Source organism: Calidris pugnax, unplaced genomic scaffold, assembly GCF_001431845.1.
Source record: "Calidris pugnax isolate Ruff unplaced genomic scaffold, ASM143184v1 scaffold8, whole genome shotgun sequence".
Lineage (NCBI taxonomy): Eukaryota > Metazoa > Chordata > Aves > Charadriiformes > Scolopacidae > Calidris > Calidris pugnax.
In genome coordinates this window covers 7,843,808-7,856,153 of record NW_015090830.1, presented here as the reverse complement: position 1 = coordinate 7,856,153, position 12,346 = coordinate 7,843,808, and the positions used below count along the sequence as shown (strand labels likewise).

Below are 12,346 nucleotides of genomic sequence, written 5' to 3'. Positions count from 1 at the left end.
ATCAGCATATGATAAAAAAAAATTTAGAATATATTGTTGGGTTTTTTATATAGCTCGGTTTGAAAGTATTGAGTTTTGAATGTTTAAGAGGATGTATATCATTATTCCAGAGGGCCAGCCCGAGCCTGAGTGTTCATTTCATTTACACTTTAAAAATTATTTGAGAAATACTATTTTGTCAAGGAAAACTGGATGATCCCTTTCAAGTGACAAAAGGTTATAACCTGAGACTTCCAGGTACTGAAGACAGAACTGGTTCACGCTAAGCATTATTGTTAGGATAATCAGGAACAGATTTTTTCACATCTTGGCCAAGAAGATTATCTCTGTCCTTGAAAACACTTACAGCCTCAAAGTAGTGATCATCCACTGTCAATTTATAACATTTCATATCAATTAGTTTAAATGAGGCTTTTCAGAAGTATACTAATTTAAGGAGTTCCATAGTCTCTGTATGATTAGCAGGATTGTCACTTACTGCTCCCCTTAAATTTACTGGTTTTGTATATTCCATACCTTTGAAATGCAGACACTAATCAAGCATAAACCTTGATAACTATGCCAAAACAATTAGCTGCTAAAAGTTATTAATAAGGCGAATTTCGTATTAGAACATTCGTGTGAATTTGCAGTAAGATCATGGCAGATTTTTCCTTTGTATCTCTTTTCTTGCACATGAATTGTAACCCCACCTTATGTATTATGAATGTTCCCTAGGTCCCAAACCACACCTGAAACTTCACAGTTTTCTCTCATATAAAAATTATTTTTCTTTTCCTCAGTATGAAAATAAATTGCATTTCTGCAGGCATGTAAGAATGACCATGTTAAGACAAAGATCCATCTGGCCATGCCTTCTGTATTTTACACTGACATTTAGAGGGTATACATAAGAACAGGCCAAAGAGCACTTTCTCAGTTTCTAACAGTTTTTAGCCCAAATGGTGTCTTCGTGTTTAACAACCCTTAATATTTTTCCCTTACAGCAAGTTGCCCGTTGCCTTAAAACTTAAGTAAAATTTCAGAGTCCACAATGTCCAGTGTTAGTGAAGTGCACAGATTAATCATATATCAATAGCTTCCCTCATTTGTTTTGAATTCATCCCTACATATCTACCTGCATGTTTACATCTGTAAAGAATTCAGAAAGTGTTGCAAAATATGACCTTTATTTAGAAAAGCTGTGTTGATTTTTTTTTTTTCAGTATGGGATATTCTCCATGAGTCCATTCATCCTACTCCTATTGTCAGTCATATCCATCCTTAGCTCCCTCAAACTCCAAGGAAATCTTTGGGGGAAAAAACATCAGTGTTATAATAGCACCTCCAAGCTTTCATGTGCCAGAGTGGTTTGAAGCAAAATATTACACATCATAATAGTTCACTTATTTCATCCTTCAGGCTGTTGGGCATGTAACAGCTAATCGCAATGATTTGTTACTGTTGTGTCTGTTTGTTCCACAGCCGCTTCTATAGCTAATTTAAATTTCTCATGAGTCGCCATAAAGAAGAGTTCCAGGACAGAAAAATTCCCCAGCTATTCTACACTAAAGATGAAGAAAAAAATGTGTTAAGTTTTTAATTCGTGAATTTATCTTCTCTGAGCACTTCTATATCTCAATTTTGTGTTGGTTTTACACAGTCCCATTTCAGGCTTTTGCGTCCAGTTGTCCTTAAAATACAATTATTATTACCTTGTTTTCCTGAGATTTATTCAAACTTGGGTTTTGTCTTCTTTATTGTGGTTTTATAGATAAAGCAGATTTTATGGTTCCTTCTATTGTCCTCCCTGAGACACAACTTCATTTTTTTGAAAGATGTGTTCTAGTTTTATTAGCTATGTTGTTTACCCTTACTGACTTGCTTTTTAATGGGCACTGTGCACTTGCTGTGGGTCTTCAAAACGGTGTCCCTAGATAGCATCCAAACTACCCACAGGAATTTAACTGTCTCAATTCAGATTTTTTTATAGCAATATCCCTCATTTTTATATATTTCCACTTTTAAACTCATTACAGTTGCTGTAAAAGTTAGAACTAAAGAACTTTTCCTGACTAGTGTTAATACTATTCTCTTCCTTTAACAACCATCACTATTCTTCCACTGATAAGGTCTGCTTTGCCTTTCCTCTGTGTTTTGCTCCTCAGTACTCTGCTGCCTGACTGTTCTTCTTTCCCACAGATTTCAAACATGCCTATTATGCTGATATTCTTGTTTACTGTTAGGTATTCAAAGCTACCTATACTAGTTCTCATTTTAACCCTTGGCTTTATAGTGTGGCTTTCTTTGTCCTCTTTACTGGACCTGAGTTTGATTCTGTGCAGTTGCTGGAAGGGTATCACAGGTGCAAGAGGAAATAACACCCAGAAATTGAAAAACAGAGCTTTGGCAAGGTCCTTGGGTCCAACGCTCTTTCCTGTGTCTGATTTTCAGTTGTATATTTTACTTTCTTTGCTGTTAGGAGCCTAAGTAATTTTTTATTTTATTGGATGACTGCATCTTCTATGGTGTTGAAAGAATACACAAGTCTTATATAATGTCAGTTAGTTTTCATGAAACAGATAAGTCATGAAATATATAATCTTCTTTGAAGAAGATAGCCTTGAGATCTCATTTAATGCATGCACTGTAGTTATGATGTCTTTGCCCAATTGTTGCTATGAAGGAGCAAAAAAAATCACGAGAGATCAAGCTTGTCCTGTGCTTTGCATGTTAATATGGTTGAAAACCTTGTATTTCTATTATATCAAATACACAGCAGCTGAATTATAGCAGTGGCTCTCAACAAAACAGAAGAGAATAATTTTGGAGGTTTGTGTTCATATTGAAAATAATGAACATTTAGCATGGCTTACAAGCTAAAATGTCAGTATAGAGATTCCAATGTATTGGAACAAGCTTGATCAGGGCAGATGTTACCTGAAACATTATATGGTTTTTTGGGGATGTGTTACAGGCAACACATTTATATTCTTCTAAACTAAGAACTGCTTAATCGAAATAGTAAAAGCAAAAATCCTGGTCAGTGGGGATTTACTTAGCCAGTCCCATTTAGTTAAGCAGTATGTGAGATGATATCTAGTATGCCTGAAATTCACAGAGACACAAGACTAATTATAGCTAAACAAAAATAATTTACAGAAAAAAACCTGAGTAGGACTTTTATTTTTAATACAGTAACTGTATTTTTGAGGTTTGTTCTTTGAAAATGTTGCAGTGATTCACAGTAACTACCTGCCAGAAAATGGAGTTTGTCATTTGCTTGACTACCATAGCTGAAAAGATACTTGTGCAGCATTTCAGTTTATGTGAAAAATAAGCCTTTAAAATCAGGTTCAGGTAGGTGCCAAGTTCAGGCCTGGCGAGACCTAAGGAGCCTTTACTGTTGCTCGGAGTTGAGACCTCCAGCATCCCATTGCTCATCACTGGTCAACAAAGCCAGGAAGTCCAAGTGCAGACTGAAAAAAGGGACTTAAGGTCCTTTAATACTAACTACTGCAGAGTAAATTACTTTGCATCACATAATCAGGATGACAGTTTCCCAAAGGGTTTATATCAATGATGCTATGTTATAGATCACCTTATCAAGTAAGAAGGCATCAGTTATCACAGAATGAAGTTTAAATTTATTTTCTGAACTCAGTTAAGCTAAAAAAAATATTTCACAGTAGAAGTAGGAGAATATACATTATTAATACTTGGAGGAAGCTACATTGATAAATAATACATTACAAGCTTGCCAAAAAAAATGTATCACGGAACACCTTCATCTCATTGAGGGTCCTTTAAGAAGACAGGCAGGTTCGGATGGGATATCGGCATCCAGTGATGAAAAACCACTGACAATCCTGCTGAACATGGAATTTTTTATTTAGAACCTTTGCTTTTGAACATATTCAGTGGGGAACTCCCACCTTGCATGTCTCACAGTAATGAGGAGTGTAACAAAGGGGAAACCTCTAAACATTATATATTTCTGTCAGAGTTGTTTGACCTGCAGGTATCTGTTGGCCCACATTTCAGGAAAATGAGACACTTTAGAAAACTGATACTTTCTCTATAACTAGAAGGAAAAATGAATCTGAATTATTTTATTAGTAGAAATTTATTTCCAAAAGTGTTTTATAATGCCTTGCCAAACTCTTCTTTAGTACACTGACATTCTGCATTTTTCATTATGAAAGATAGAACTTTTTTGTAAATATTAAAATAAATGTTTCATACCAAAGTTTGATTCTTGCCAAAACCAGGAAAAATAAGGCAAGGACTGAAAGGGAAAGTACTTTTCCTATCATAGCAACCATGTTCAAGCAATTAAGTGAAAATATGGTATAACATAACATTGCCTTTGAACAGAGAAGAGTGTATAAAAGCTGTTTCTGTAGGCATACATCCTGGTCCAGAAGGGAGCTGATAACCTTTCATGATAGCCGGTTCAGTAAAAAGACAGTTCAGTACAAACTTCCTAGAAGCTAATAGGCTAACCCTTAGTGCATCAAGCATTAGACCAGTCTGAGCTAGCTGCAAGGACAGCTGTGGCTTGTTTCCAACTCTTAAAATAGACTTCAAGAAAGAATAGATGGATTATATTTACTTCAACATTTAAATGACAAAAACTGTGTAATTAGTTGGTATAAATTATACTTTATGGAATCAAACCAATTAAGTGAAGTGGTTGATTCATATTTTGTAAGGTTATTGTACTTCAGTTTTCCTCTCTCTTTCTTTTGTTCACTGATGACAGTGACTGTGAAAGAAATTTAGAGAAATAAACCCTTATATTCTGAGCCATAAAAGCACATGCGAATCATTTTAGTCAAAGGAATAGTATCTCTTTTTATTTTAATATGACATAAATATACTTTTAGAGGATAAGGCCCTGAGGTAGAAGAAATGCAATTGAATTTTTAAATTTATACAGTTTTTATTCTGATATTAGCAAATAAAAGACCATTTTCAAGTATCTTATGAAGTCAGCAATAAGTTGGGTTTATTTTTAAGGTGCGTATTTTTAAGGTGACACCCCCTTAATTTACTTTTTTTTATTCAGTAGAACTGTTTGACTAAAGCTACGTTTAATCATCTCGTTTCCAACTCACAGAAGTCAAAATTGTGGGGGAATGATTGAAAACTGTTCTTAATAGAAGAAAAATTAATTAAGGTTTGGACTCAGTACTTGAATTTTATCTACTTGTGTACATCTTGGCTTTAAAAAAGGAGTCTCTGATGGTTAGAAACCATCATCTCAGGGCTATTTTGCAACCACATTTAAAATTTTCAAATGGCTGTAGAGCAAGGCCTCGACATCCCAAGGGCCATTTTTTTGCTGTCATTGGTCTTTCCGGAAGCATACCAGTGAAATCCATCAAGTTAGTTTGCATAAAGGAGTGTGGTAAATTTCCAGAAATGCTAACATTCTCGGAAACAGAAATGCCACTATTCATCTCTCTGGTAGTGACACCTTATGTAAGGTAAGGTTGAAGGATCATTCCTGGGACCTTGCATGTCATCTGCCTGTCTGTACTGTAAGATTTTGCAGCTAATTGGATAGGAAGTTCAAGAGTGGCCAGTACAATACATTTAACAGAATATATTAAATTCTCTGCTGGAGACAGCAGAGGAAACAACAATGTTAACTAGAAAAGTCAACAAAATGAAACAGAACAATTCAGAAACTGGAATAAAATGTCTTTTATAGATGGAGTTTCAGGAATTTCAGGAATTTCAGTGCAAAAACAGACCTTTATAAAAGATATCTAGCCTTTTTAAATCTTAGTTATATAAACTTCACATGCTACTTGAATGATCTATTATCTATTTCAAATTATGATATTAGAGTTTGCATATTATTGCCCTCTAGATAGCATCTATTTTCAGTGACTGTTGGTAATAGAATGTTTTAATAGATTTGCTTTCGATTACTAAAATCTACAGAAATATTTTGAAAGAAACGACAACCAAATTCTAAACTTGGAATAGTCTGCCTATACATACTTATGCATACATACTCTGTGGATTGAAAACTCTTATCATAGGTGTTCATTTATATATTTTGAGAAGCTTAGTGCATCACAGAAATTGCACACACACTATTTAGCATCGATTTTACTGTAAAAAAGCAGGTCAATTTTGTTCACTCAGTAAACTCAATGTGACTGATTCCATTCATGTGGCTTTGAACCAGTCTTGCTCAGGTTTTATTGCAAAATTAGGTTCAGATACAGAGTGCAAGTAAAAGGTCTTCTGGTCCACATGAGCTACAAATAAAAATCTTCTATCCTGCTGCTTTGGATGAGTGTCCTATGAGAGAAGTTCCTCATGTATTCATATCTTCTTTTAAAGATTTCAGAACACAAAAAATATCCCACCTAGCAGTAAATTAGACATTTACAGAAAAGGACTGTGTGATTAAGAAATTACTCTGTTCACTAACCAAAAAAATTAGAATAATAAAAGCAGATGTTTTGATTAAAAAGAACATGAGGAAGATTTATTCCCTCCCTATTGGCCAATTTGCTAGAAAATTTACTTGATATTAAGGTTCAGAGCTCCAATCTGCCTAATCAAATATTTTAACCAGTCTACCCAACTTTCTGGGAAGTTATTCTACCCACTGCAATTTAGGTAGGGAAGTATGGCTTTCTCTTGGTACTCCTGTTAAAAGTTGTGCTTTGTATACAGCACTTGTATCTCCATTGGCTTTCAGAATGAAAAGAAGTCTATCTTTCATTGATTAAAAAATTTGCCTGGCAGACCAGATTCAAGCCCTAATTTATTTCCAGCAATTAATTACTTATTTGGCACCAAATGGGAGATAGTTACACAGGACAGGTGGTCAGATTCATTGCAGACTAGCCTGCAGGCAATGGTTAGGTGGGAGACGGAGTCAGAGCTTGCTTTGAATCAGAAGGGGAGGGAAGATTGAATCTTAGTCTGTCTTTGTTAATTGTCTAACCACTATGACATGAGACAAAAAGGGGAAAAAAGCATCAGCTCGATTCTGTAAACCAAGCTTAAATATTTTAATGTCAGAAAATGTGAAGCAAATCTGATTTCCATTTACCTGTGAGTTTTGGGTAAATTAAAACTGTATTTTTGAGATGAACATATATTTTAACCAGCCATTTCAAGGGGTGATGGAAGACAGAAATGCAAAGACTCCAGAAATGGGACCATGCAGTTGTAAGCCAATCATGAAACCAGCAGCCATGTAGAATTGTTATAATTTTGGATTGTAATACTAGTGAGTCACTTAACTACAGCTTTAACACCAGCAAAATAGTCAAATTGTGAATAAATACTAGCAGTATTCACTTGAATATGTATTAGATACGTATAAATGTCAGTAAATGCTAACAGACCAGTATGTGCACAATACTCTTGCAGGAGTCAGAGGAGGATGTAGGATAACTCCTCTTTGATCCAAGTTCCTTCCAAGTCTCACACCTCTGTACTGTCTGCATCTCTGTCTTCCACTCCTCTGGCCTTCTCTTTCCTCCTCACCCCATCTATCCTTACATTCAGTATACCCTTCGTCTCCCTTCTAGAAGAGACACAGATTTTTCGTTGATCTCATTTTTATGTTACAGCTACAGTGTGACGATGTCTTCCTTCTCCCCCCAGAGTGTTTGGGCTTTTTATCTCCCCAATAATAATGCTGCTAAAATAAATTATTCTCTGTTGGTTTACTTTCAGCTCTGAGTCTTTCCACATTTTGCTGTACTGAGAACATGAGATTTCAGCTCTTTACATCTCTGTCTTGCTTGGTTTGGCCACTACACTGTCAGCTCAGTGACCCTTGCCTGCTTTGTCTATTTGACCCACCAGAGTTAGCTACACATTTGACAGCTAGTCATAAAAAAGCTTCTGTAGTTTTTTTTTTTTTTTCCTATGCCACCACTTAATCAGTGTGATTATAGATATTTTTACATAGACTAAAAGAAGGTATGCAATGGCTTATTTTATTTTGCTTTGAAGACTTAAGGAAGGACGTGAGAGTGTTGGGGAAAGTTCCTGGACATTTAAATCATCTGTACTATTAGCCTTAGCTCAATCACTGGGCACAGTTTTGACCAACACCAAGTAAAGCTTTCTCAGACAAATTCAGGGCATATGGGGAAATTAGGATCAGGAACTATTCTCTGCAGTCACTTACCATGAAGCTGACCTATTTTGGTGTGGGTAAAAGAATTTAATAACATGGAAGTAGGCCATTCTATACGGGCTAGCTTCCGGGCTGCAGAGTACAGCTGGTACGTGAAATTTCTTTGTACAGTTGTAGCTTTTTTGAGCCTATGCTTTGCAATCCAGGCCATGCAGCTCACCTTGGGTCACAGCACCCGACAGTCAAGTAGGCTTCTGTTACTATTTGTGTGTGTGCGGTATAAAAGAGTTAACATAAAATTCAACGTCTATACGGATTTTGATTTACACTTATGCCAGCTTTCTCTTACATTTTTCTAATTCCTTTCCACATCAGAATTCTTCAAGGACTTCCAGTAACAGGTGATTTGCCCCCAAACGTGGATAAGGTCTTAGTAAAAGCTCCCTAGAAACTTCTTTGCTTTCGTAGCTATCACTGTTGCATGATCTTGATCTTACAGCATCTTGAAGAGTGAAGCATTTGATTCAGACTGAACAATGACACAAAACCCAATGAAAGCATTATATTTAAAAAAGAAGTGAGAAATAAAATTCAGGTAGAAATATGCAGTTTCTGTGGATTCTCAAAACACTAAATGTTTAGTAATTTTTAGGTCTGCTACACTTATATTGTTTTTATCTTTCTCAAGAATGCATAGCTGGTACAGGCTATTCTTACAGGACTGTTTTGAGTACTAACCGAAGAAACAAAAACCTCTTTAAAGCTCTAAACTGAGAGCCTGAACCCTCAGCTGCAAAGCAGAGCATGAAAACAAATATAGCTATTTCTTAGTGCTATTCCATAACCAGTGAAAAGTGTAGCTAATTTGTCACTAGGTAAAATGTAATGCTCTGATTGCACAATAAGAAATAGTCCAAGAAATGCAAATGAGCACAATAGTGGTTGAAGTTAAATATTATCTATTGGTCATAAAATTCTGTTGTTAGTCTGCACTTACCCAATTCATTTTCCCCCATCATCAGGTTTAAGTGGTAATTGATCATTAACAGCAAGATTTATAAGTCAATTGTTTTTAAACACATCATTATCATCATAGTATATTATTATAATTAATAATTGTATTTTACATCTGCTGCCTTCTGTATAGAAGGTGTAAGCAAATAGAAATTCAACAGCCTTTGGCAGGAATGATGACATTCATTCCACCCCAATGTGTTTTGTGTGGAGAGCAGTAAAGAAATTATTCATTCAAAAAAAGGAGAGTAATTAGACTGGATGCATGAAATTATCCGTGGTAACCTTGGAATGGCTTAGAAGCACCATGCATCTCCACCCACTCTCTGATACTGAAGAGTAGCCAGGACTACAGATTTAACAGCAAGGGGTTGCCTTGCAATGCCTTGAGAATGGGTTGCAAAGTGACTCTCAGACTACAGTCTAAATTGCTGTGTCACCATAATTTCTGGCAGCATCTGCCTTTTTCCCCAACTCCTTCTGCCCAAGGAAGAAATCAACCCTGCTTCTCTCTGTGGTGGGTTGGCTTTCTGAAAATTTAGAGGCTGCAGTGCAACATGGAGTGAAAAATGAAGTGAACATAATATGTAATTATCTAAGTATAATCACAGTAGTTTTTGCTCATGATTTTCAGAAATACCTAACAACCACAATTATGGTCAAATTTTCAGGAATGCTCCAGTCCTTGGAAAAGCATTAAATGAGATACCCAAAAAGTGTCTTGCAACAATCCAGAGGTTCCTACTGACAGCAACAGGAGATGCAGATAGCTAGCAGTTTTGAATCTGTCTTCTCTCAGTCTAAATACATGTTTAGTTGAATTTTTGTGTAAAGAAAGCCACACAAATAAAAAGAAATATTCTAGATGAATTCTTTCAAGTTTTCTCTTGAGTTCAGGACAATTTTTCTTTTCTCAGTGGCTTCCACAGTGAATTTCTTGATTTTATTAATGTAATCACCAGTGCTCTCAAGAGAAGGATCTATAATTAAGCACTCACTACCCACAGATTTTGTTGCAAAAGAAGCAGTATCTGTCTAGAGATCTCACCTTTAAACACTTAAATTGGATGACATAAACATAACTTTTGATAAGTTGATCATACTTGCTGTAAAGTATGAGACTACAAATGTGAGGCCAATGGCCATCCAATTGTATCACTTTTTGGTCTGTATGACACAGTAAGTTACAAGTATTTTATGGGAAATTCATGCAGTAAACCAAAATTTGAAACAAAGAGCAGTAAATTATTGTGCACTTCTACTTCATGATGTCACATTTTTATCTTGAAAAATAATAATTTTCTGCTTCAGACTGTGCGAACATGGTGAAGAAAAGTATTATATATTTTAGGGAAAACCATTTACATAAAATTTACTCAATGAGCAAGAGAATATCAAAGCTTCACAGATTCTCCTTTGAGTAATACAGACATTGAGCATGTTTTGTTTAGGTGATTTTAGGCATGCAACTTAGGTGTGATTCAGAGGACTAAAGATAGGGACCTAATTTCCTCAGTCAATGGAGAGAAAAATGGTTCTTCCAATACAAATGATTTAGAGCACTTGGCTTAGATCCTCAACTAAATGGGTTGACCACATTCTTAAGAGTGAATGAATTGTAGTAAATTTCTGTTATTATATTTTGTGCCAGAGTAATAAAGAAAATATGAAAAAGCTCCCGCAAGATATTTAAGAAGCAGGGATGTTAAGCAGAGCATTACAAACACTGTGTCCCATCCTTGGCAATATACTTTTTATCATGTTAACATTTCACATATATCATGCAATTTAAATTTTATAGAGAGAATAAGTGTATTGATTTATTTCATGGTGACAGTGTGAGCACCAGAATATTACCGATAGACCTACCTGCTAAATGGCAATTACATGCTGCCTGAGATTCTGAAAAACGAAAGACATTTTCTCCTGAAAACTATCCTTTTTCTATCCATAAGGCACACTGCAACTTGATAAGTCTTTATAACCATCTTATAATTTACATAAAACTGATTCAAACTTTTAGATTATATCCCAACAAAATTATTTTTCTCATTGTATTTTGGACTTTTTTAACTGACTTTTTTTGTTTGGTAATAATTTCTTAATCAGTAGACTGGATCTTAGCTGAACAGTTCTTTATTGTTCACGATACATAATGAATCTACAACTGGTTTTCCACATGAGCCCTCAGAGATGCAGGAAGCACGTTGTCTAACACATGAATGCATCAACAAAGTCAGCTTCTGCACAGAAGACCATTTAGCTACTGCTTTTCTGCATAGCAAGACCAATGGAAGGGGATGTGATAATGGTGGGATCTTTCCTACTCAGTAATAACAGCATGATTAAAGCAGTTACTCAGGAACTTAAGTTGGTCTCCTCAGCTTGTCAGAGTTCAACTCTGTATCATCTAGGAGAAACCCTTAATTATAAATGCAATCAGGTTCTAGAAATGTGCATTTTCTTTGCCTCCTAGTAAAATTATGCCAACGTACAAAAGAAAAATTAAGATTCTTCAAAGAAGATTATATTCTTGCCTAGTTATGACAAGAACAGACAAACACATCTGAGTGTCTGTGGCTCCAAACAGCTCCTCCTAGAATTATTTCTGATTTCTGCCATTAAACAGAGTATTCTCTGTTCTCTTTGCTACACCCAGCACGCTTTGGAGACAGAAGCTGTGGGTCTGAATATCTTTAGCAGAGAAAATGAACTGGCATTTCCCAATCTTGAACCCTTGTTCCAACAAGGGGGACATTATGCTCTGTGACATAATAACCTCTGTGACATAATAATCTCTGACATGCAATGCGGAGGTTATTTTTAGAAGGCTTTCTGAAAACACCTTGCCAGTCAAAAAAACAGCAAACAGTTAAACTGATATTTTACAGTATACAAAAATTGTTCCAGGTATGATGAACTTTTTTGTCCCTTTAGGGAAGGAAGAAAGAGGATGGCCTCAAAAATCCATTCTGATAGCCCTGGGGAAACTTTATCATGTGGATTACCCTAAATTTAGGCAAGATGGAACTTCTTTCCTTTGAGGGTGGCAGAGCGCTGGAACAGGCTGCCCAGAGAGGTGATGGAATCTCTTTCTCTGGAGACATTCAAAACCCACCTGGACATGTTTCTGTGCAACCTGCTGTAGGTGAACCTGCTCTGGCAGGGGTGTTGGACTAGATGATTTCCAGAGGTCCCTTCCAACCCCATATCATTCTGTGCTTCTAT

At 35.9% G+C, this 12,346-nt stretch overlaps 1 protein-coding gene across 6 annotated transcripts in view; it reads left to right on the top strand.

Annotated features, from left to right (window-relative positions):
- Positions 1 to 12,346, top strand: part of LOC106887512 (cadherin-12) — a 564,874-nt gene that overhangs the window by 506,988 nt on the left and 45,540 nt on the right. The gene's annotated exons all lie outside the window — the stretch shown is intronic.